Raw genomic sequence first — 21,555 nt, 5'->3', positions numbered from 1 at the left:
TCCATATACACTATGGAGTATTATGCCTCCATCAGAAAGGACGAATACCCAACTTTTGTAGCAACATTGACGGGACTGGAAGAGATTATGCTGAGTGAAATCCGTCAAGCAGAGAGCCAATTACCATATGGTTTCACTTATTTGTAGAGCATAACAAATAGCATGGAGGACATGGGGAGTTAGAGAGGAGAAGGGAGTTGGGGGAAATTGGAAGGGGAGGTGAACCATGAGAGACTATGGACACTGAAAAACAATCTGAGGGTTTTGAAGGGGCGGGAGATGGGAGGTCGGGGAACCAAGTGGTGAGTATTATAGAGGGCACAGATTGAATGGAGTACTGGGTGTGGTGCAAAAATAATGAATACTGTTATGCTGAAAATAAAAATATAAATTTTAATTAATTAATTAATTAATTAATTAATTAATACCAAAAAAAAAGGGTCTCCCTCTCCCGTGCCTGGGTGGCTCAGTGGTTTAGTCCTCTGCCTTCAGGTCAGATCTTGATTTAGGGTCCTGTGATGGAGCCCCACATCCTGTTCTCTGCTTGGCGGGGAGCCTGCTTCTCCCTTCTCTCTGCCTGCCACTCAATCTACTTGTGATCTCTCTGTCAAATAAATAAAGAAAATATTAAAAAAATAAAGATTCTCTTTCTCCCACTAGCCCACCCCACCCATTCAGTCTTCTTTCCCTCTCTCTTTCTCAAAAAAAAAAGAAAATACAGGGGTGCCTGGATGGCTCAGTGTGTTAATGTCTCTGTCTTTGGCTCAGGTCATGATCTCAGGGTCCTTGGATCAAGCCCCTCATTGGACTGTCTACACAGCAGGGAATCTACATCCTCTTCTTTCTCTGCCTGCCTCTCTGCCTACTTGTAATCTCTCTCTCTGTCATGTAAATAAATAAAATCTTTAAATATATATATATATGAATAATGTATATGTATATATGTATATATGGTTGATTTCAAGATACATAGTTAATTGTTAATGTTTATAGGATGGGAACATGATTACATTTTTTATTTTGTCACTACCACAATATACTGTCAATTGCTGTTCAGCTTGTAAAGCTGTGCTTATTAATACTGATTTCAAGGATAGTGAGCTGTCGCGCTCTCCCTGCCTGCAGAGATGACCCAACATCAACATACACACACAGGTAGATGCACAAGCTCTTGCTTATTCCCTGGTCGATCTTTCTCCTCCCCTTGCAGGGAAGTTCCCTTGCCTTATATAGGGCATAACAGCCAATCACAGAGGTGTTCACGTGAACAGGAGGTATCGGGGCTCGTAGACAGTGGTGGCATAACAGCCAACCACAGAGGTGTTCACGTGATGAGAAGGAGGTCACGTGTGGCCAGGGCGAATGTTTTTCAGGCTATCCGTGCTGCCCGGGCTATGTAGCCGGCGCCATCTTAGGGGCGCGACCCCGACAGTGAGCACTCTTTAAATGCTTTGCCTTCTGAGACTCCAAAGAATGGAAATTTTTTCCTGGAGGACAAAATTGTTCACTATTCTTGGCACAAGGTATAGACTGTCGATAATCCTCCATCCCTTGTTAAAGGTGCATGTCTTTGTCCCTGGCAAGATTTGAAGAGTGCTTGGAAGAAGAGTTGCTTGAACTGAAACTTCTGGAGTGAAAGAGTGGGGTTGGAGTAGTCATGGGACAGAAGTTACTTGTTATATAAGAAGTATCAGTGTTGGGACTGTAACTGATCAGGAAAGTAAGGCATCCTGGCAGTCACTTGGTGTATGATGGGCAGCACTACACTAATTTCTCAGTGTTTCAGATCCCATGGGTCATGATATGGAGGAGAGGAGAGGAGAGGGTTGGTGCCCTCTGGTGTCTTCACTGGCAAGCCCTGTCTTGTACACACAGTGGCTGCCTTCACAGTTGCCTGCAGCTCTTTGCTTGAGAGTGTCCATTGCCTTCCTTGGCTTCTTTGGCCATGGCAGTGAGCTTGGGAGCCAGGTAACTGATATCCGTAGGAGCACACTCATCCCATGCAGGTCTTTTTGCACTTGGATGGGATGACTCAGGGCTGTTCTGCATGTATTCAAAACGTTCCCACTGGATGGAGACAGAGGTTGCCCAAGCAGTGACCTCTAAACTAACACCCTGTCTCATATGTCGCCTGCACTCCTTCTTCACATCTTAGCTCCCATCATTTCTTCCCACCAAAGGTCCTTCCAGAGAAACTACTTACACTCACATCCTTGTCGTAGAGTCACTTTCTGAGACACCCAATGCCTCATAACTCCTGGTGCTTCCAAGAATGGTGGGTGTTGTCCCTCTTTGCCCCAGGAGATGATATAACTCTCCTGTTTTAAGGCACACACATTCTTGGGAGATCTCAAAGCTCAGTCATGAGAATCAACTTACATTTTTCCCTTGTGTAGGAGAACTGAAAATCCACGCATGCAAGGCAGTAGAGTGACCTAGATAATAGTGAGATTATTCAACTTGTCACACAAAGTGGAACGCTCTGGTTGGAAGGAGACATTTATTGTAGTATCGTTATCAGTGGTACTGTTATTGAGTTCAAACATCCTATCCCTTGAACGTCCCTCTTTGACTCTCATTTTGCTCATAATGGTACTTCTTGGCTATGTGCTCACCCTCAACTCATGCCCGGTCCTTATCTTTGTATCCAGTCTTCAACTCACTCCAATCCATCCCCACCTCCCTTGTTCCTACTTTCTGTGTCCCTTCCTCCTTTTCTGCTCCCCAAGATCCATCTTGGCTCCAGACTCCCACCCTTCAGGTGTCAGAGGTTCCTTGCATCCACCATCTCTCCTGATCCCATCTGGTTAGTAGGAGGGGGTGTGAGTATAAATGAAGATCTTGCTCTACCTTCCTTCATATCCTGGCCCTCAAAGGGGAATGGGATCCAGTCTGGAGTCCTGGATTGCCTGGATATTGGTCTATAGCAAAGAACGGATTGAATTAAACACAAATATGTTAAACTGTAGGCCTTTTCTGGGCACCGGAAAGAGCACCAGCATATTTGTTTGAGGGTAGAGGTCAAGAGACACAGTCTGGTTAGGCCTTTCCCTGAAAGATAATCCAGATGTGAAGCCAGGAACTAAAAAATGGGAAGTAAGGAAATGTAAATAATAGGATGTCATGTTTATTGAATGTTTATGTCATGTATGCTCCAAAGACCTTTATTAATCAATCTGCTCTTAGGGGACAGTGACCTATCGTACATAAATCTCATTGTCCTCCCCATTTTGGAGGTGAGCAGGTTGAGGCTCAGATACAGGCACACAGCTAGGGAGGGTGGGAGCTACGATACCAACCAAGAAGGAGCCTTCCCTTCCACTCAAGACTCTCTAAGCTTTTGTAGAGCCACTTGCCATTTGATTGTTACTGGTGAAGGGAGAAAGGGGGTATTCAATCCTAATAGAACTCAAAATATTCTGCATGGAGGATAAAAAATATTTTAAAAAAGCAGGCCCTCTCAGGAAAGGGTAGTTTCAGATTGCCTGTCTTGGGGGAAGATGCCATATTGACCTCAGGTCAGGGCTTTCTTAGTCCACCTCTGATGAGGTTACTTATCAACCAGGACCTTGATCAGACCCTTCAGGTTGTTTCCCAAACTTCCTGGACTCTGGTGTAGATTGAGAGACTTTTGTACCCAAGCAGATGTGAATCCTTTCTCAGCCTCTCGGTTTCCGTGCCTGAACTTGTGCAGACTGAGAAGGAGGATATATTCAGGTGAAAATGATGCAGGAACCAGCTTGAAAGGGTCACCATTGACCAAATCAAGACAACCTGCACCAAAATGAATCATGGCAGGAGTGCTTTCCCAACACTGAATAATAATCTGTAAATCTAGAGTACTACTTAAGAGAACCTTTAGAATCAGGATTGGAGAGAAGCGAAAGATCCTTACAAAAGATTGCTTAGAAATAAAGACAGAAGTAGAAATGGAAAGAAGAAATCATCTTTCAAATGCATATGTAAAAAGTCAGCCACCAGTTTTCAGTAGATGCTAAGGTCTTTGGGTGAAATGATATTGGAGCACAAGACATGGACTGTGTGAACCATGGGGAACTTAACACCACTTCCTTCTAGTGAAACTAGTCTATTGTCATGTGGCTCATGGGGCAGAATCAAATTGAAGGGTATGATATCATATAGTAACCGATATTCAAAAGAAGCAAAAATAGAGAATTCTGGACAAATAAAGAGCAGATCATGAGATGGTGAACATAAAGTTGAAGAGAAAAGGGTCCCAATGAACGTGAATGGACAGGAAGATCAGATAAAGATCCACAATTTGATCAACCAACCGACCAACCACTGAAAACTTTTGATATGATAATCCTCCAACAGTTAACGTTATAGATATTTGGAAAATAAAACTGTGGAAAAACAATGAACCATGCAAACAGCAATGAAGGAAATGCTGCTCTGCTATAGTAATATCAGGCCAAAAGCATTTTTAGATACAAAGAAAGTTGGTACAAAATGAAAAAAGCTGTAGTTTACCCAGGAAAGTGAAACTGTGGATCTTAGTTACATAGATGTCAAACCTATAAAGAAGTTCTTGACAAGACTGCAAGTAGAGGAGCACTGCGTGGCACAGTCAGGTAAGCATCTGCCTTCAGCTCCCCATGCAGTGGGAGTCGGCTTCTCCCTCTCCCTCTCCCCTTCCCCCCACTCATGCTTTCTCTCCTAAATAAAACAGTCTTTAAAAAAATACTCCAAGAAAAATAAAATCCTCCCTGAGGCAAATTTTCCCAGCCCTCACTCAGTAGCTGATAAAAAGCAGACCCCAAATCAGTAAGGATGCAGAAGATTTAGATGGTTAAACCATCTGAATGTAGAAATAGATACATAATGATACAAGTACATATCATATAGAATTATATATAAAATAAGTATATGAAATGTATGTATGGTAATTATACACTTAGATATTATCCTCATGTCCAACGAGCATCCTGACACAGGATGTTAGGTGGACGATTTCAACCCCTGCAGCCTTCTCTTACATCCAAGCAGAAACATCTACTTCATCAAGCCTTCTTATGTTAGTGAAGAGATGGCAATTAGTACTCGAAGGCAAAATAGGTTCCTTACCAGAATGATGGAAATGATTTTATCCATCTACCGTGTCTAAATCCCCTTTGATTGAAAACATGATCTAAAGAGACATGCAGTAAATTCATAACTCATGTGTAGTTCTGTCTAGCTTTTCATTTTGACCCTGTCACCTTTGTGTCCCCAAATACTTTATTGGCAAGGTTGAAAAGAAAGTCTCACAATCAAGATCATAGTGCTAGATGATGTCTTGATTCAGTGGACTTTCATATACCCTGACCTGACTGGAAATTCTTTCTAAAAGGAAGAAGAAGGAAAAAAAATTAAAATAGTGTAATGGGTGTCAGTCATTTATGTAGTAGGAATATTTGGGTGGGTAAACAAAGTTATCTGTTACTTTACATTTGTACGTCTGTAGTCTGTATTTTTTTTAAAAAGATTTTATTTATTTATTTGACAGACAGAGATCACAAGTAGGCAGAGAGGCAGGCAGAGAGAGAGAGAGAGCGAAAGAGAAAGAGAGGAGGAATCAGGCTCCCCACTGAGCAGAGAGCCTGATGCGGGACTTGACCCCAGGACTCTGGGATCATGACCTGAGCCGAAGGCAGAGGCTTTAAACCACTGAGCCACCCAGGTGCCCCTGTAGTGTGTATTAATGAAAGGAGGGGTGCAAGCACTACACATTACATAATAACATTGTCAAATTTGGCTTCATTCATCACTCACACAGAAAGGAGAAGGAATCAGTTTCTTTGTGTCTGAGGCGCTGTCACAATGGTCTATCTCAGTGCAGAGAACAGGCTCCCTGGGACCAGAGCTGCCTCAGTGCCTCCTGCTGAGCTGACCCCTGCCCCTGCTTAGTGCCTTGCAGAGATTCCCAGAGTGTCCAGCAGAGGGCGACCAAGCACCTCCAGCTGGCAGGGGGCTGTTTGTCTGTGCGTGGGCACAGCAGCCTCAGGGGTCCTAGTGCGCGCCATGGCGTCACCTGAGGCTGGGTTCTTCAGGACCCAAAGGGATTCTGCCACCAGCTGAGGACCCAGTACCCCTCAGAGGGCCAGGGCTGTATTTGCAGCAGTTGGTACCTCCTGTGGTGCGATGCAGAAGTGGCCTCGTTGGCTGAGAGCTGAGGAGGTGGCTCTGGGCTGCTTCCCGAGACATGCTGGTAGGTAAGCCGCCACCTTGTTGCATTTTTGGTGTTGTTCCCATGGTTTGCTCCTCATTTCCCTCGAGGGTAGTTGAATAAGACCTATTTTACTTAGGGCCTAATCTCTGGATGGAGGGGTTCTGCAATGCCCTACCTTAAATGCCATGGTTGGTTTGTTACAGAAGCAGACCTGTTTCTGGGGAGAAATCCCGACTCAAATTAAGAGGAAGAGGAGCAGCCTGTAGTTGGGAGCTGAAAACACAACCTGCTGACTCTCAGGGTGTCTTAGAAGAATGCAATTGGGGCCTACTTGCAGATTACTGCTGGATTCAGAATCCCAGGTAAAAACAAACTGTTGTCCAGTTTGTAACCTTCAAGGTTAGAAGTATCAGCAAATGTTGGGTTTGTTGAGAAGGAAGGAAAACTGAATGCAGGCCAAAGAAGCGGTGACTGATCCTTTGGCACATTGGGGAACTTCGGAGAGGTTCACTGTGGTCAGAGACAGGGGGCAATTTGAAAGAAGAACAAGAAGTGCATTGGAGGCATCTGGTAGTTCAAATTTTTATGGCTTTTCATGGGGGAGTCCTGTTGGAGGATGTAGGGGGCTGGAGAGAGATGAGACTAGAGCTCTGCTAGCTGGAATAGTGGGACACCCATGTGCAAGATCAAGTCCATGTCCTCCTGTTGGTTCCCCATTTATTTGGAGTGGTAGTGTGTCAGAACACCCCCTACCAAAACCTCTTCCCTCTGCTGTGATGTTCCCCTTATGACTTTGTCCCGTATGATCATGATTTGCCTTGATAAACGATATAAGTCAGTCAGAGAAAGATAGGTACTATACGATTTCACTCATTTGTGGAAATTATGGTATCAAACATACGAGCAAAGAGAAGGAGAAAGAGGCAAACTAAGAAACAGACTCTTAACTAGAGAACAACCTGTTGGTAATCATAGAGGAGGTGTGTGGGCGGGATGAGTTCAACAGGTAATGGGGATTGAGGCGTATTCTTGTGACGAGCGCCAGGAGTTGCATGGAAGTACTGAATCACGATTATACACCTGAAATGAATAGAACAGTGTGTGAGTTAATTGTAATATAAATTAAAACTTTAGGAAAGTTTCCTTGAAGGAATTTCAATCGACAGTCAAGTTCTTTGTATTTAGTGGTTTTGTGTTTCAGTGCCAGCAAAACCATTTCTGGTTGGCATGTCTCATGTTGGAGGGTGTGTGCATCACAGTTGTAAACTACTCAAGTGACCACTGAGGAGCAGGAAGGGTTAGAAGGGAGAAACTTTCCCCAGCTTCCCATGTGAAATTTGTATCTGCTCAAGACTGAGATCAGTGAGTCAGCATCACCTCACTGGGGACAGTGTTTCTACACAGGATTTTAGAGACAACAAGGGCAGAATCAAAGCATGGTGACAATTCCAAAGCATATGTTGGTTCTAAACCAGGACCCTGTGCATTAAAGGAGCCAGTGAATATATTTATTGGCACTTGTTTGGACCGAAGGAGAAAGATTTTCTCCCAATGAAGGCCAACTCAGAGTCCTGTATGCCTTCTGGAATGTCCTCCATGAGTGGCTATGTGCAAAATAGTGAAATACTGGGAGAGTACACCGAATGAAATCAGGGAGCGTGTTTGGGGACATAGGATACACTGAAATATGTGAAGCATTCATTAGACAACTTGTTGCAAGAATAGGAATACGTCCGGGACATTCTCAAACAGTATTGTTTTTTCAAAAGAACTGTTTAGAGCTCTATGTGTTATCAAAAGCGGTCTGTTATGTTGTAAATTCAGAAACCATGCATTTGATTTAGAATCAGGATTCAGTTAATAGTAGAAGTAAAGGAACGACTTTTGAATTCTGAACCTTCTAAATGCTCACAAGATCAAAATGAGTGTTTTTTGGAAAGGTCATAATCCAAAGAAGTTTCCTCCTTCTGCAAGAGACTGGGAGATGCAGAAAATTGCATGTTCTTTGCATCGACAATGGAGAAGGAGCAATAGTGAGGAGAGGAATGCAGGCCTGGCCCGGACATGTGGAGAAGGCTGTCTCCCCAGATGTTTTGTATTTCAGTTGGTGCAGTAATAACCTTCTTGTGACCAGACAATGTAGAGGTCAAGTCAGGCCTTGGCGACTTCTTTAAACGTGTCCCAAGGACCCAAGGACCCAAGCATCCATTTCCCTGGGGTTTGGCAGTGCAAGGTTTGGTTAGTAGTATTGGAGAGGGGCCTTTCAGGGCAGGTTGGAGAGAATCTTTGTGGGATCTTTCCCAACAGAATCAGGTTGCAAGGTGTGGGGGTCAGGGTAAGTGTCAGGGTAAGTGTCCCCTGGGAGTGCACTGTGAAAAAGTCTGCTCTACTGCAGTGTGGTTAGGTTGAATAGAGGCAATTCGATCTTTGCTTTCTAGAAATACATCCCCTTTCCCAACTGTGGGTCCAGAGAGGCAGTGGTCGAATGCACATCGAATTCAAATCAAATCCAGTGACTATCTCCCAGGGGAAGAGACTGATTTCCACAAAGGGGTGGACCTGAGATTTAGGAGTGACAGCAATCCCTTTGACCCAGGGAGTTGGAAAGTCTCCATAGATTTTGCCAATGGAGTCCCCAGTAGTGTGGTCATTTTGTGAGACTAACTTTGAAGATAGAGGACAGTAACATACAATGAAATTTTTCTAAAACTAGCAAAACATCGCAAACTGGTGAAACGCCTGCAGGGTAAAATGGGTTTTCTGGTCACTGTGTATACTTCAAGAGGGCTTCCCTGGGAGGGGTAATTTTTTTCTAACAGGATTTTAGCCGCAAAACAGTCATTGGCCTTTCTCCAAGGGAAAGCGTTTGTCTAGTGAGAGGACATAGGCACATTAACTAACACTTACTTCTATCCATGAAATGAGGAAATTGCATGAAATTCAGTTGCCAAATGTCAGATGGTTCATTGAGTGGTTTAAAATGCCCAGGGGAGGTATGGATTTGTTTCCCAAGATTGTATTTTGGGCAAGTGGGACAAGCAAGGTATGCTCTTTTTGCAGTCTTTGCAAAAGGTCTTGTAACATTCCCCGCCAATACTGGTTCATGAACTCTCTCAAGTTGTCAGCAGACCAATCTTTTAATAATGGTACAGTTGTCAGGAATGGGAATTATAGAATGTGGGGCAGGGCCAGATTGTTCTTTGCTCCAAGCCTGAATTCCTTCTTTTTTATTATTTTGTTTGTTTTATTTATTTAATATTTAATAAATATTCAAATATACATTTAATAATATTTAATATTTAACTATTAAAATAGTCGATGTTTAATATTTATTAATATTTAATAAATATCTAAATATTTAAAATATTTTTATTATATTTTTATCATTTTTAAATTTTTATGTCATTAGATTTGCAACATTGTTTCTCCTTTTCTGGGCCCAATTCCTGGGCATGTCTGGTCAATGTTAAAGACATTACAGCCTATATTATTTAGGAATTTTCAATTAGCAATAATCGAGCCTCGGATAAACCTCATTGGCTATGATACTGCCACTGGCGTCAGGTCTCACATGTAAGTCTTTAATCTGTTTTGAATCTTTCTTAGGCATGGTGTAAGGAAGCAGTGCAATTTTATTGTTTGTGGGTGGCTGTCCTCTCTTTCCATATCATTCGCTGAAGAGACAGATCTTTTCCCCATTGTGCATTTCTGATCTCCTTTGTCATGGGTGAATTGACCATACAAGAATGGGGTTATTTCTGGACTGTCTGTTGTATTCATTGATGTGTGTGTTCATTTTTGTACCAGGCCTTATTGTTTTGATTACTACAGCATTGTAATATACCTTGAAATCTGGAATTTTGGTACTTCCAGTGTTGTTCTTCTTTTTCAAGATCGCTTTGGCCACTCAGGGTTTTTTCCGTTCTGTTGGATTCTTTGTTCTGGTTGAGTGAAAACTGGTGTTGATATTTTGGTAGGATTGCATTAAACTGTGGGTTCTTTTAGGTGGTATGGACATTTTAATCTTGGTTGTGCCAATTGAGGAACATGGCATTTGCTCATGAATTTGTTTCTGTCATCTTCCATTTCTTTCACCAGTGTTGGATAGCTTTCAGAGTACAGGTGCTTCACCTCCTTGGTTAAGTTTATTGCTAGGTGTTTTAAACGTTCTGCAGTAATTGTAAACAGGATTGTTTTCTTAATTTCTCTTTCTTCACTTTCATTAGGAGTGTATAAAAATGCAAAAGATCTCTGTGTATTAGCTTTATATCCTGAAACTTTACTGAATTCATTAATCACTTTAGTAGTTACTTGGTAGAGTCTTTAGTGTTTTCTCTGTATAGTCGCATATCATCTCAAAAGACAGAAAGTTTCTTTCCTGTGGCAGAAAACCAATGGGAATCTATGGCTGGCATGTCAACTTACAGGAAAAAAAAATCAGACCAGTGTCTAGAAATATATGAGCAGTTTATATGTAATCTTTTTTTTAAAGATTTATTTGTCTTTGAGAGAGATGGGGCAGGGGAGAGAGAGAGGAGAGGGGAGAGAGAGGCTCACTTAAGATACTCTGTTGAGCCTGGGCCCTATCTCAGGGATTGATGTCATGATCCTGAGATGATGACTTGACCAAAATCAAGAGTTGGATGCTTAAATAACTGAGTCACTGAGGTGCCCCTGAAGGCTTTTTGTCATCTTTTAAAATTTGAAAAAGAAATTCAAATCAAGAACTGCTAACATGCTTTTCAAAACATTAGTCATAGTAGGCAGTACATTGTTTTTGTTTTTAGTTCTTTAATTTAATTCCAGTTAGTTAGTATATATTACAGGTTTCAGAGGTAGAGGTCAGTGATATCAGTCTTTTATCAAACACAAGGCTCATTACATCACATGCACCCCTTAATGTCCAACACCCAGTTACCGTATCCCTCCACCATCCTCCTCTCTAGAGGCTCTCAGTTCGTTTCCTATGATTAAGAGTACTTCTGGTTTGTGTACCTCCCTGGTTTCCTCTGGTTTTATTTTTCCCTCTCTTCCCCTATGATGCTCTGATGCCTATGATGCCTTAAATTCCACATACTTTCACTACTATGATAGTATGATATCATATGATCATTGTCTTCCTCTGATTTATTTTGTTTACAGTAATACTTTCTAGTTCTATTGTCATAGTTCCAGTGTCATTGCAGATGACAAGATTTCAGTTTTTGATGCCTGAGTGGTGTTCCATTGTGTCTATGTATGTATGTGTACACACACACACAAACACACCCTATATAATCTTTATCCATTCATCTTTTGGAATGGATAGGAAGACTGGAATGGATTGGAAGACATCTGGGTTCTTCCCAGTTTGGTTATTGTGGGCATTGCTGCTGTAAACATTTGGGTGCATGTGCCCCTTCAGATGATTACATTTTGTATCTTGAGGGTAAATAGCCAGTACTGTGATTGATGGGTCGTAGGGTAGCTCTATTTGCAATTATTTGAGGAACCTCAGTACTGTTTTCCAGAGTGCCTGTACCAGCTTGCATTCCACCAACACTCTAAGAGGATTCCTCTTTCTCTGCATCCTCACCAACATCTGTTATGTCCATTCTGGCTGGTGTGAGGTGGTATTTCATTGTGCTTTTTTTCTTTTATTTAATTGTGCATTTGAATTCTATTTCCCTGATGCTGAGTGATGTGGAACATTTTTTCATATACCTGTTGGCCATTTGTATGTCTTCTTAGGAGAAGTGTCTGTTCATGTCTTCTCCCCATTTCTTGAATATATTATTTGTCCCTTGGGTGTTGAGTTTGAGAAATTCTTTATAGATCTGGGACACCAGATCTTTATCTGATAGGTCATTTCCAATAGTCTTCTCCCATTCTGTCGGTTGTTTGGTATGGTCCACTGTTTCTTGTGTTGTGCAAAAGCTTTTTATTTTGAATTCCCAGTACTTCATTTTTGCCTTTGTTTCCCTTGCCTTTGGAGATATGTCTAGCAAGGATTTGTTGTGGCTGAGGTCATAGAAGTTCCTGTCTGTGTTCTTCTCTAGATTCCTGTCTTATATTTAGGTCTTTCATCCATTTTGAGTATAGTGTAAGGAAATGGTCCACCTTGCATTCTCCTGCATGTGGCTGTCCAATTTTTTCAACACCATTTGTTGAAGAGACTGCATTTGTTCCATTGACTATTCTTTCCTGCCTTGTCAAAGATTGGTTGACCATAGAGGTAAGGGTCCATTTCTGGAATCTCTGTTCTGTTCCATTGCTCTGTGTGTCTGTTTTTGTGCCATTACCCTACTGTCTTGATGACTACAGCTTTGTAGTAGAGCTTAAAGTCAGGAATTATAATGCCACCACCTTTGGTTTTATTTTTCAACATTCCTTTGGATTTTCAGGGTCTTTTGTGGCTCTGTACATATTTTAGGATTATTTCTTCCAGCTCTGTGAAGAGTTGATGGTATTTTCATAGAGATTTTGGTGAATATATAGATTGCTGTAGGCAGCATAGACATTTGAACAGGATTCATTCTTGTAATCCATGAGTATGAAATGTTTTTCCACTTATTTGTGTCTTCCTCAATTTCTTTCATGAGTGTTCCATAGTTTTCGGAGGACAAATCCTATGCCTCTTTGGTTAGGTTTATTCCTAGGTATATTACAGTTTTGAGTGCAATTGTAAAGGGGATCGACTCCTTAATTTGTCCTTTCTTCTCTCACATTATATAGAAGTGCTGCTGATTACTGTGCATTGAATTTATATCCTACCATATTGCTGAATTTCTGCACGAGTTCTAGAATATTGGAGTGAAGTCTTTTGGGTTTTCCACATAGAGTATCTTGTGATCTGCAGAGCGAGATTTTGACTATGTCTTTGCCTTTCATTTCAGATGCCTTTCATTTCTTTTTTATCTGATTTCTGAGGCTAGGACTTTTAGTACTGTGTTGAATAGCTGTGGTGATAGTAGACATCCCTGTTATATTCCTGTTCTTAGGGGAAAAGCTCCCTATTTTTCCCCACTGAGAATGATATTCACTAGTCTTTTCTTTTTTGACTTTTATGATATTGAGGTATGTTCCTTCTAGCCCTACACTCTAAAGACTTTTAATCAAGAAAAAATGCTATACCTGTCAGTGCTTTTTTTTTGCATCTATGAGTGGATCATATGGTTCTTGTCCTTTCTTTTATTTATGGAGTATATCGTATTGATATGCAGATGTTGAGCCACTCTTGCAACCCAGGAATAAATACCACTTGGTTGTGGTGAATAATCCTTTTAATGGACTGTTGGATCCTATTGGCTAGTATTTTGGTGACAATTTTTGCATCCATGTTCATCAGGATACTGGCCTGTAATTTTCCTTCTTGCTGGAGTCTTTGTTTTGGGGAGCAGGTAATGCTGGCTTCACAGAAAGAGTTTTAAAGTGTTCCTCCCATTTCTGTTTTTTGAAGCAGTGTCAGAAAAATAGGTGTAAGTTTTTCATTAAATGTTTGGTAGAGTTCCTTTTGAGGTAGAATTCCTCTGTGAAGTCATCAGGTGCTGGACTCTTGTTGGTTGGGAGATTTGTGATTATTGGTTCAACTTCCTGGCTGGTTATGTGTTCAGGTTTTCTATTTTTTCCCATTTCAGTTTTGGTAGTTTAGACAACTCTAGGAATGCCTCCATTTCTTCCAGATTGCCTAATTGTTGACATAGAACTGCTCATTATATGTTCTTATAATTGTGTTTCTTCAGTGTCTGTATTTCTTTGTTGGTGGTCAAATACAATTCATTATTATATTTATTTAGTTCCTTTCTTTTCTGTTTTTGATAAGTCTGGCAGGGGTTTATCAATCTTATGGATTCTTTCACGCAACTAGCTCCTTGTTTCATTTATCTGTTCTACCATTCTTTCGATTTCTATTTCATTGTCTTATGCTCTGATTTGTATTAGTTCTTTTCATCTGCCATGTTTAGGCTTCTTTGCTGTTCTTCTTCCAGCTCCTTTGGGTGTAAGGATAGGTTGTGTATTTGAGACTCTTCTTGTTTCTTGTGAAAGGCTTGTATTACTATATGCTTCCCTCTCAGGCCCACCATTGCATCCCAAACGTTTTAAACCATTGTTTTTTTTTTATTTTAATTTGTTTACATGGTTTTTTTCAGTTATTGTTTAATTTCCTGGTTGACCCATTCATTCTTTAGTAGGATGCTCTTTAGCCTCCATGTATGTGAGTTCTTTCCATGTATGTGAGTTCCTTTCATGATTAAGTTAAAAATTCACACAGCACTGGGGTCTAAGGATACATGAAGAATAATACCAGTCTTTGGTACTGGTTGAAATGTGATTGTGACCCAGTATGTAATCTATTGTGGAGAATGTTCTATGTGTACTAAAGAAAAATGATATATATTTTTTTTTGCTTGAGGATGGAATGTTCTGAATATATATGTGAAGTCCACTTGGTGCCCTGTGTCATTCAAAACACTTGTTTCCTGGTTGATTTTCTGCTTAAATGATAGGTCCATTCCTGTAAGTGGGGTGTTCAAGTCCCCTACTACTATTGTATTACTATTGCTGTGTTTCTTTAATTTTGTTATAATTTGCTTATATAATTGGCTGCTCCTGTGTTAGCAACACAAATATTTATCATTATTAGATCTTCTTGTTTGATAGAGCCTTTAATATGATATAGTAGCCTTCTTCATCTCTTATGACAGTCTTTGGTTTAAAATCTAATTTTTTAAAAAGATTTAATTTATTTATTTGACAGAGATCACAAGAAGACAGAGAGGCAGGCACAGAGAGAGAGAGGGAAGCAGGCTCACTGCTGAGCAGAGAGCCCGATGTGGGGCTCGAACGCAGGACCCTGGGATCATGACCTGAGCCGAAGGCAAATGTTTTAACCCACTGAGCCACCCAGGTGCCCATAAAATCTAATTTGTCTGATAAGGGTTGCTATGCCAGTTTTCCTTTGATGTCCATTAGCATGATAAATATTTTTCCAAAACCCTCACTTTCTGTCTGGGGGTATCTTTAGGTCTAAACTGATTCTCTTTAGATAACATTATGGATGGGTCTTGGCCTTTTCATCCAATCCTATACCCTGTGCCTTTTGATTGTCCATTTATTTCATTTATATTCAGAGTAACTATGAAAAGATAGGAAGTTAGTGCCATTATATTTCTGTGTGTGTTTGTGTGACTTTTATGTATCCCCCAAGACTTTCCATATATGATTTCAAGCTCCATATTCTCTGCTGTGCAGAAGCTTTTGATTTTGATGAAGTCCCAAAAGTTCATCTTCGCTTTTGTTTCCTTTGCCTTTGGAGACATATCTTGAAAGAAGTTGCTGTGGCTGATATCGAAGAGATTACTGCCTATGTTCTCCTCTAGGATTCTGATGGATTCCTGTCTCACATGAGGTCTTTTTATTTTTCAAATTTTTTTCATTTATTTATTTTCAGCATAACAGTATCATTATTTTTTCACCACACCCAGTGCTCCATGCAATCTGTGCCCTCTATAATACCAACCTATAAATGAAACCTAAAAGTCCAAAAACAAAAAAAAAGAAAAAAAAAAGGGAAGTTACTCAGCCAGGTGAACAGAACATCGAGAATATCATGGGACATGTAGGGAAAACAGAGCAATACACTACATATCCTGAGTGTATCCTTTGGTTTGTTAGAAAAAACTCCACCTCAAAATTGTATAGAAGGTAAATCTTCCATAAATGTACATATGAAATATATATAAATAAATAATACATACAATATACAGTATTATATAATACATATTATGAAATAATATGGTCCCTGCTGGCACTTCTATATTTTACAAATTTACAGATTTCCATATATATAATCTTGTAACATATATATGTATACATATATATATTTATATATATGTACACACGTATATACACAAAAATAAAATTAAATATACGGAAAGGATAGAATGTATCCATGAAGATGAAAATTTAAAAAGACTTGAAGAAAACAAAACAAAAAAAAACAACTAAAAAACTTAACATACAAAAACAAGAAGTGGAAGAGAAAGAGGGAGAGGAATAAAAGAGAGTATGATTAGGCAGTTAAAGCAAAGAGAATAATACCCTAGATTCTAGGTATATTTTGGTCTGTTAGAAGAAACTGCACCCCAAACTTATAAAGAAAGAGAAACTTAAATATTTACAAAAACAAAATTAAATATAATGGAAGGATAGAAAGTTAAGTACAAAAGTGAAAGTTAAGATTAAAGAAGTGTGGATAAAATAAATTGGTTGACAAGAAGAAAGAGGCCAAAAAATTAAAACTGAAAGACAAAACTGTGAATGGATAAAGAAGATGTGGTCCATAATATACAATGGAATATTACTCAGCCATCAGAAAGGATGAATACTCAACTTTTGCATCAGTGTGGATGGGACTGGAGGAGATTATGCTGAATGAATTAAGTTAAGCAGAGAAAGTCAATTATCATATGGTTTCACTTACTTGTGGAACATAAGGAATAACATGGAAGACATCAGCAGAGGAAAGGAAAAGTGAATTGGGGGAAATCAGAGGGGGAGATGAACCATGAGAGACTGAGAAACAAACTGAGGGATTTAGAGGGGAGGGCGTGGGGGGGATGCATGAGTCTGGTGGTAGGTATTAAGGAGGGCATGTATTGCACGGAGAACTGGCTGTTGTACATAAACAATGAATCTTGGAATGCTGCCTCAAAAATTAATGATATATTTGATGGTGACTAACAACACAATTAAAAATATTTTTATTTTTAAAGCCAAGGACAAAATCGTGGAAAAAAAACCCCATGAATTCTATATGCTATATTCCCCTAGCACTGGGGTTTGGGCATTCTCAGTGATCAGTAAACTTGGCTGTGTGTTCTTGCTGATCCTCTGGGGAAGGAGCCTGTTGCCTTGATTCTGTGGCATTTTTGCCCCAGGGCAGAATTGCACTGTACTTGCCTAGGTGTCAAGCTCAGTAATCTACTCCAGTTTGCTCCAGATTTTGTTCCCTGAAGGTTCTCTGTGCCTCCTTAGAGGAGGAGAATGAAAAAGGCAGCCTCGCAAAGTCCAGGCCGGGATCCAAGAGTCTGAGGCTCCATTCCGCAGTGCACCCTCAGGGAAAAGCAGTGAATCGTCCCTGGCTCCCTGGTCTCTGTCTGCTCTGTGTGCTCACCCAGCCTGTGACTGAGCATTTGTATCTCAGGGCGGGACCCTGTTCGAGTCTCCAAACCCTAGAGACTCCTGCAGGGCACACCCAAGCCGCTCCTGCTGGGAGGAGAGGGGATCTTCCCTGTGTGCTGTTGCTGGGTCCCTGCTGGAACTGTGTGCTGTTGCTGGGTCCCATGGCTTATGGCAGCCTGGAGCTGAGAGTCCACACTGGGGCTTGATGATTCCAGCAAGAGTCCCCGCTTCAATGCCTGGGAGCTCTGCCACACTCGGCAACCCTGTTACTTCTGTGACCTTGGGCATCTCGAGATGACACTGTCCCACCTAGGATTCTGCCCTGCTTCACCACCTGGGTACCGTTCAGGCAGGAATGGCCCTCATCTGAGCAAACTTCTAAAAAAGTCCTTACTTTGCAGTCCTCTACTATATCATTTTCTGGTACCTCCCTGCAGTTTATCTTCCAATATATCAACGCGAATTCACTTCTCCACATGTCCTATCTTGTAGAAAGAGGTCGCTTTTATATTTCTAGAGTTGCAGCTACTCTTTTCTTACATCTCTGGGTGAGTTCACAGGCGTTCAGAATGATTTGATAACTCTCTAACTGAATTCCTGTGGCCAGATGAAATGAAGGTCTCCTATTTCTCCACCATCTTAGAGTCTCTGGGTGTACATCTTAAATTGTATACATATATACATATATGTAGACATATATAGATACATGACAAACAACAGTGAACAAAGTGTTTATTCTAGCCTGTAATACATGATATACTTTAATCTACTTCACTTGTTTTTGATGCCATGTGCAGCCCATGAAAATGCCCCACAATAGAAAAACGATTAAATTATTGGCAATATTTAACATTAAATAATTTAAAAAGCTGAAGCAAGCTATAATTTGTAACTTAAAAAGAGCACAGTACCATGTTAAGAGGAAAAATACTGTCAATGAATGTAAATATTACACTGTTTGTTGAAAAACACAGTTCAAAAGGATGCACAAGCCAAAAATTGAACAAGTCCTTCTTTTGTCACAATACATTTCTGAACTTTCAGAATGTTTACAATCGAGACATAAAGGTATATAGCAAAAATTTATTGAGCATTTGCTGTCTGTGCCAGTTGCTGACTCAAACTTTACATATATTATTATTTTCTTAATCCCCCCAAACCTGAGATGGTATAACCAACCACCTTCTAGAGTAGAAATGGAGGCTCAGAGACTCACAGTAAATTGCCTGAGGTTGGAGTAAAGACATGGGAAGAGGTGGAAGTCAAACCCTGTGTCTCAGACAACAGAGTTCATGGTTTGCCTTTAAGGCTGTGCTGCCTCACAGAGAGAAGACTGGACGATGCGTGCCAATTAGGAAGGGCCAGATGTTACTGTGAGTAACCTGTAACCCTGTGCCTTAGCGGCTTCTATTAGGGAAGTATGTTTCTAGCACCTGCCACATGTCCACACGGTCTTCATGGGGCCAGGATAAAAGAGCACCCACCATAGGTAACTGCCAGGTGCTGTATGAGATGGACAGAGGGGGAACCTCATTCAGTCCCAGGTGTTCTGTTCGAGATGGCATGTCTCACTCCCTTGCACATCTTACTGGTCAGAGCATGTCTACAGGACTGCATCCAACTTCCTGAGTCAGAAGACAGCTTGACATCCTTGCTGGAGCCACTTGGGGCCACTACATGGTGCCAGTCCACCTGGGGGACTGTGCAGGGTTGGAGAAGGGATGTGGGATATTGATAGCAAATGACAGGAGGCCTATGTCAGGATGGGTTTTTTGTTCTCCTTCATCACATAGGATTTATAGGGTTCAGTCTATTAGGCATGATTTTGAGACCATATAGTGTTCTCACCACATTTCCAGGATATTCTCAGCCAAAGACATATTTGATTACAATTGTATTATGCTCATATCATTCAGTTCCAATGTAGCTCTTTTTTTCTATTTCTTTACTCCTATATCATTGTTAGAGGTACTTCTCTCTGTCTAAACATATGGGAATTTCTGGTTAGTTTTTTATCAGTGATTTCTAGCACATTATGTTACCACAACATGTTCTGTGTGATTTCATGCCTCTGAAACAGACTGAAATTTCCCTTATGGCCAAAGTAAATCGGGAGCATTTTTGTAACGGTCTCTGTGCCTAAAATCAATGTGTCCTCCACAGTGGATGTGGATGTGGACAGATGTATGGAGACAGCTGTGGGATTCAGATGGTTTGCCATCAAGACCTGTATTTCATGGATGCTCTGTAGACTGCATTGAGTTGCTGAGAGGGCTGGAACCTCTTACTCTGGTTGTGTAATTGCTTGTTGTTGCAATTTGGTCCTGCTTTGCTTTCTACTTGTTCACCTCGTGGTTCTCGGACAGGAGTTTGGAACAGAAGGAGAGAGCACCCAGAAGAGGGAACAGGGACCTGGGTTGAAGGGAGCAGAAAACAAGAAGTCTTCCAAGGGTGGCTTATTTATTATTATCATCATTATTGTTATTATGTCCCATTAACCAACATATACTACATCATTAGTTTCTGATGTAGTGTTCAAAGATTCATTAGTTGAATGTAACAGCCAGTGTTTATCACCACACCTGCCCTCCTCAGGACCGATCACCCAATTACCCTTTCACCCCATCCCTTCCCTCTTGTAACCCTCTGTGGGCTTTTTTTTTTTTTAATGTTTAAGGAACATTTGCTTATCATTTCCTATAAACTATCTATTCGTTTATTTTTCCTATTTTCCTACCAAGTTTGGTCTTTTTCTTCTTTAAGAGTTCTGGATATGTTAGATATATATTAGCTCTCTGTTGTAGAAGTTGCAAATATTTTCACTCTGTACCTCATTGGTAATATCTGATCCCCGTTAGCCAGCCTGGAGCTAATTTCTGAAGAAGGGCTCCTTCTCCAAACAAACCAAACATGGGCAGAAGGAAATGAAATTCCTGTTTCTTGGGTGTCAGGCACGTTCTGGGTGCTTTGTGAACTTTCTCTCACTTATCGCTTATGAAATATCTTTCAATATTATTTCTTACCTGAAAACCATAGGGCTAACGTGTTTTAGATTTCATTGTTTCTCAGCTTTTATAAAGGTGATATGGTACATAAAACCATGGAGCTGCATCTTGAAATCATACCAGTAAATATTTCTGCATTGAAATATATGAATATGTCTACTGATTAGGATAAAGACTACAGAGAGTTTCACTTCCTGATAGGTCAGGTTTTGCATCAAATGAAATATGAGAAGCAGTTTTATTTTTCAGAGCTTCTCCAATTTTGGAATGGGGATTGGAGATGTCGGAGCTCTATCACCCTTACATTATAGGCAGGGGAAAGGAGTTCTGGTGTTTTATAACCAAATACATCCTCCGACTTTTACCCTTTTCTTCTTTTTCTCTTTGTTTTGTCAGGAAGGGAGGAGGGAGCAAGCTGGAGAGCTTGAGGACTCACGTGAGTACCAGGAAAAGTGCGGCATCTCTCCACTTCTCTTCTCTCCGCCTTCCTGCGGCCAGGGTGAGACTGAGATGGGCAGCCCTTCAGGGACCCCAATATTCTTCATAACGAAAATTTAACCAACATCCTTTAGACACTTGTTCAACATCTGTTTGGAGGAAAAGCTACTTGCTGCATGGGGAAGGATGAAAAAGAAAGAGGTGACAGTGTGCAGCCTCATCCCTAGAGTGCCAAGCAAAGCACCTCTGGCCCTAAACTCGCATGCTCCTCTCAGTCAGAAGCAAAGCCCTGCAGTTGGTCTGATCTACTTTGCTCAGGTAGGTGGTTAGCAACCTACTCCTTTGACTCATGTGTCCTTTATGGGTTTCTTAGACAATATTCCAAATTACTTCCAGCCACACACTCTCAGTCTCTCCAAGAATTATAATCCTGCACTTTTCTTTGTCTTATTACATTTCTGGTTCCCTGAACAGATTATCCCCCAGACAAATATGGTACAGGCCCTGGTCTGTAGTGAAATATTTTGCCAGAGGGCTTGTTTTGCTTCTTTAACTCCACTTATCAGGCTGCATGGGGCCTCCTTCAGGACTGAGTTTTATGGTTTTTATATTCTGGTTTTTCACGACCTGTCTCCTTTCTCCATCAAAACCAAACTACCTTGTCTCCTTGTGCCTTAGTGCACTACTGAAAATCTAGTAAATGAGGAGTGACTGGATTCATGATCCGTCTCTCCCACAGTTGCAGTCTTTGAATGATACCTTAGGTCAAAAGTGCTC

The 21,555-nt window shown here is 40.8% G+C and overlaps 1 long non-coding RNA gene and 1 pseudogene across 2 annotated transcripts; one reads left to right on the top strand and one right to left on the bottom strand.

The window, feature by feature from the left end:
• Positions 1–5,985: 5,985 nt before the first annotated feature.
• Positions 5,986–21,090, top strand: LOC116580867. 2 transcript variants are annotated; one of them, XR_004281814.1, is made up of 3 exons: positions 5,986–6,211; positions 6,376–6,534; positions 20,737–21,090. It is a non-coding gene; the product is annotated as an uncharacterized LOC116580867 (long non-coding RNA). The 2 variants fall into 2 exon arrangements; XR_004281815.1 differs by having other exon boundaries at positions 5,986–6,215.
• LOC116581555 lies at positions 9,546–9,739 on the bottom strand (annotated as a pseudogene).
• Positions 21,091–21,555: the final 465 nt, after the last annotated feature.

The sequence above is a fragment of the Mustela erminea genome, chromosome 20 (genome assembly GCF_009829155.1).
Source record: "Mustela erminea isolate mMusErm1 chromosome 20, mMusErm1.Pri, whole genome shotgun sequence".
Taxonomy (NCBI): domain Eukaryota; kingdom Metazoa; phylum Chordata; class Mammalia; order Carnivora; family Mustelidae; genus Mustela; species Mustela erminea.
This window is presented reverse-complemented; position numbering and strand designations above follow the sequence as displayed.